This window comes from Topomyia yanbarensis, chromosome 2, assembly GCF_030247195.1.
Source record: "Topomyia yanbarensis strain Yona2022 chromosome 2, ASM3024719v1, whole genome shotgun sequence".
Lineage (NCBI taxonomy): Eukaryota > Metazoa > Arthropoda > Insecta > Diptera > Culicidae > Topomyia > Topomyia yanbarensis.
In genome coordinates, this window is record NC_080671.1 from 12,918,274 (window position 1) to 12,923,283 (window position 5,010).

At 38.7% G+C, this 5,010-nt stretch overlaps 1 long non-coding RNA gene across 2 annotated transcripts; it reads right to left on the minus strand.

Annotated features, from left to right (window-relative positions):
- Positions 1 to 3,024: 3,024 nt before the first annotated feature.
- Positions 3,025 to 4,303, minus strand: LOC131682726 (uncharacterized). 2 transcript variants are annotated; one of them, XR_009304128.1, is made up of 3 exons: positions 4,034 to 4,303; positions 3,544 to 3,959; positions 3,025 to 3,454 (listed from the first exon to the last, which is right to left on the minus strand). It is a non-coding gene; the product is annotated as an uncharacterized LOC131682726 (long non-coding RNA). The 2 variants fall into 2 exon arrangements; XR_009304129.1 differs by having other exon boundaries at positions 3,520 to 3,959.
- Between the last annotated feature and the right edge of the window lie 707 nt (positions 4,304 to 5,010).

The following is a 5,010-nucleotide window of genomic DNA, read 5'->3' on the forward strand; positions in this document are numbered from 1 at the left end:
CTCTTTGCGTACCTTTATACTAGGGCCTTTAGTTAACACGTTGTGTGATTAACCGGAATGATCAATGCTGCGGATAAGATTAAAGGAAGGTGAATGTCGTATGGGTAGTTTTTTGTTCAATTCGGAACGTTGTGAGTCACCACGGGGCGCTAGTGTACATGAGCAATAATAAACTTTTAAGCTTGGTATGTTGAACTTGGCAATTTAGACAGTTTGCGTCTTCAGTGAAGTTGTTCAAATGCGCTTGGTCGCACAAATTTTGTTCTTTTACAGAACTCAGCCATTATGTGGCGTCAATGTCCATGTGAACATACGAAATTTTAAATAAATTGGATCTAAACGAAACCTCTCAAGCATTGAAAGAATCAAATCTTAAGTATTGGAAACACTTGAAAATGTAGTGAAAATCATTTGGATGCACAGGTACCGCATAAGAAAAAATATCTTGCAAATTTTCGATCATAATAAACCGATTATCGATTAATATGTTAATATTGATGTTTCGCAACAGGTTTGTCAGTAATGTTATTGACATTATTCTCATCTCGAGTAGAATACACTTAAGATGGGTGCCTGATTCACAAGCATAAAAAATTGGTGTTTTTATTGCTTACATAAAAAATAAACTATCTAAGAATGTATTACAAAAAAAATCAGAACCCATTTCACAATACTTCGCAAGATGTAGAATGGAACGCATAGGCCGAGTAATGAACAGAAGAGAAAGACCCCAAAGAGAATCTCTCATTGTTACTTACGTCCTATTGAAAATTTTCTCTAGATTTAATGGTTTGATTTGAATACTAGCAATATTATGGGTATCAAAATTCTTGGAATTGCATCAGTAGGCTGTATCTCGTGGTTTTGGAACCATTTGGTGATTTGGTGACCCCGGAACGGACATTTCGCAGCAGGTTCCCGTGGGGCCGTGAGTGGCCATTTCATTCCAATTCCATTTCTTAAATTGCCATAGGGTCCCGTAATAATAAATAACTGACTTCCGAGACAATTTGAAGAGTTTTGATACTCATATTGCTAGGAGATTATTAAAATTTACAAATCATACCCTAGTACAGGAACATTACCCCGGAAAATCCGGATTACCATGCACCAGATCCATTCACCTGGTTCGATTTGACAAATCAAAAAGTGGACGAGTTCCTGAATCCAAAAATACTAAAAGCGTCCAAATCGGATAACGGAAGCCATAGTTATGAGCATTTCAGTTTGTGGGTACCCGGGTACGCTCGTTGGCCTGTTAAAGGTGTTTTTTTTGTTGGACACATAACAGTTAATAGACATTTCCACCATTATATTCAACATAACCAAATATGGAATTGCAGTTTGGAGGCTCAATTGCAGGAATAGGTGGTTTAAAACAGGGTTTTTAGTTGTGAAATAGGCCGTTTAGGAACAAAAAAAATTGTGAGTTTTCGATGTATACAACATATTTAACGTAGCAAAAAAAAATCCAAGGATGACAAATAAGAACAAGGAATCAATCGATTACCTTTTTCGATATGATTTGTCTATCGAAAAACAACTTTAATAAATCGATTGTCTTCCTAATCCTGTGTAACAGCATTTTTGAAGAAAAATGGGCCTAGAATATCATTCACGTACAACCCTTTCCACACAGTTGCTTTTTAGGATCATCTCTAGCTGCTCATTACAGCGAATAGGCAGTTTTATTTATTTACAACACCCCCCCCCCCCCTTTTGCCAAAAAGAGGTTCTCCTGAACATATGATTTTCTGGCAGCAAACTGCGAAAAGATTGATTAACCGGAAGAACATTTTTGATTGAAAATTTCAAAATTTGAAGACGTTCAAGCGTTTATTTTTGCACGACAAAATTGCAAAGAAAACGTCTTCGGTCTTGAAGAGCAAACCACCCCTTAAAGTGTTGATCAGTGTGTAAGAAGAAGGGAGAGGGAGTTGATAGGGGGTGTAACACCCAACCGCATATTATTCCTTCCATTTGAAACTAGGTTAGTGGAAATTGGTTGTTATCACGGTTATCATTGACTTTAGTTCTGGAATATGCTCGGAGCCGGGGACTTCCAGAATTATCGATAGTTGATTAGAAGAATGTTTAGTTGGCTATCAGTGATCTAGATTTATAAATCTAAATAATTTGTTGTCCATTTCGAGAGATTTGAAACTCTGAGGTGTTGCAATTGTACTGGTTAATGTGAGAAATTCCTATGTGACTACAGTAACCAACGTGTAAGGTCAGATCTAAAAGAAATTCAATAGTAGTCTATGGGAGCATTGTATTTTTCGTTTGAAGTCAAGTTTGCAAAAATAGTCCAAAAATTTGCTGAGAAATAAGTATGACATGCACTTAGGAACTTTAGAGGTTCCCCTGAGGCATCAAAAACCGTCGTAGATGGCCAAAGTGGTCGAAGTTACTTTGATTGGAGACCGAACTCTACAACCCGTAATTCCTGAAGTCCTATCAACTAAAAATTCTTGTACGGGCGTTATACCGATCTCGACGAACTGAATCGAATGGTATATGACAGTCGGCCATCCAAACTTCGGTTGGAAAGTCGATTTTTGGTGTGATTGCATAGCCTTCTTTATATGAGAAAAGCATACAGGTTTCAATACTTTCTCCTCCGTAAGGCCTGATACGCCCCCACCCACTCCCCAAAACGACCCAGTAAAGCTCAACCGAAAAATGAGCCGGAATGCTGGCTGGTCTAATTAGTATATTAGTGACACAACCGTTTCTAGTTAGAGCCAGCCGGAAGAACGTACTGGTCACCCAGTAACATCCCCTTGTCATATTTCTTAAAAATTGGACCTGTTGATAAGTAGGAAGCGAACGTTGATTTTTAATGCTTCACGACTCCCTTCCCAATTGGAGGGCACGCAACCATGCACTATTGCAATCACCTGGATGTAAGGAATACATGTGCCAATAAAAGATAAATTTATATTGTTGGTCAAAGTTGGAGTGAATCCTATACATTTCATTTCTAAGAAATATAAAAAGATTTATTTAATGTAACATGTCTAAATGAAATGAATCCGAGTTACATGGAAGGATAGCCCTTTATGACGCTCGTGAAAAACCATACTTTCGACAACAACTTTGTCAATAAAGTACTACGAATACTGATACATATAACCTACCGGCGTAGGTGAATACTTAATGCATAAAGGTTGTTGAGATTGCAGTGATAAATATCAGTAATCTGCTTTCTGGTGGATTACGCATTATCATCGTGACTGAACAATCCGGTTGTTTCTGATCATGACAATGTATAACAGATCGATATTGAGCCACCACTTTTCAATTTTTACCACATGCGCATCTTCCTCGTTCATTCATTTAACTCCACGGCGATATCGATCTGGTTGATGATTTCGTGTATTTAAACTCACTGACGACTCCCGGCATTAACACCAGCCGATAAATGTATAAAGGTGTTTGGTGATGGGTCCTAAAATGACAAATAAAAAGTATTTTTTCAATGGTTTCGATTTTAGCAATAAAAAGTAGCAGCACCAGAACATTCAATAATATTCGTACCACGAAAGCTCCATGGCACCGATCCTCGTTGGTAGTAATGGGAAGACGAACTTCTCCACGAGGGAGTTAGCAACAAACACAAGTTGTTGCACGGTAATTCCACCTGGCTTGCGACACGTAATTCCTACGTAAATCTCACTGGTAGGCTCGGATTCGAACTGTTCAGTGGAGCATTTCAGTAACATAAATTTAGCACCTGCTCACTGGACGGTAATTTGTCAGGTGTTTCGCGTTTGCCTTGCTCGTCCCACTTGTCACCTTGATTTGCGGTCATATTGCCACTAACGTGAACATCGGGCATCCTTGTAGTGGATCTCTTATTAGGTATAGATTACATTTCCGGTTTAAGATGGCTATATCAGTTGTGTGCTGTAAGTGTTTATAATTCTCCTCTACCACGGGAGAATAGGCAGCTGCTGAAAATACCGGAATGTTAGTTTGTAGGCTGTACGTACTTTAAATGCAGCAAAACTTGTTTAGTAACACTTACCACAAGCAGACCGCACAAGAGTTATCCTATTAAGTACAGAATATGTTTTTTTAAAAAGTTTTTACACAGCAGCAGCAAAATGTAATAAAAAATATGGCTAACGTTGATTTGACATTTCGCGAAATGAACTCCGTGTCACTTGTGGTTCATTTTGTCACTCACTCTGAAATGAACCTCTCACGTCACCCGACTCGACTCGTAGAATAGGGTGACAAAAGTCATGTGACAGTGAAGTGAGTTTTGGCGTCTCACCTCACTCGCCGCGCAGAATAGGGCCGTAATTCTAACTAATTCATTGGTACTTCTCCGTCTATTTCGCTTACCCAGCGATTTAGTCGGTACACTTCCAGTATCGGCACATCACTTTCAATTTCCTTCATAATTTCCTCTGTGTCTAGGTCTTTCGGTTTTCCTCCTATTACTCTGGTAATACACAGCAGATGCCGAGGTATATATGCTTTGTACCCATTCTCTTTAAGCATTGGCTCGGATACCAGTAGATTCGCACGTCGCCAGCAGTTTACGAAAACTATGATCTTATTACTTCCAAGATATTTCAGATCTCTTGCGTAACTCCTGTACCTGTCAATCTTTCTCAGTATCGATGCTATAGTAAATTTATTGATCCGCCTCGTGTTGTTCATAACCTCAATATAAACTCTGTATGGAGCTAAGTCTTTTGCACTGTAGACAAACGTTGGTTTTTCCTCAGTTGTATCCATTTTTTGGTTTCCTAGATTTGTTTTATCATGGGGAACTGAATCTCCTCCGTCGTCAGCCATTTTCATTATTAAGAAACTCGCTTTCTCTTCCGCTTCTACTTTCGCTTTAAACCGTAAAAAAAGAGTCGCAAAATTCACAACCACATAGTACTTCTATAGTTCCTCGTCTAAAACGTTATCAACACAACCGTTCGCCACGAAGATCACGTAAAGAATGCAAAAACGATTAAGACAAAGTAAGTTCACAATGCGCTA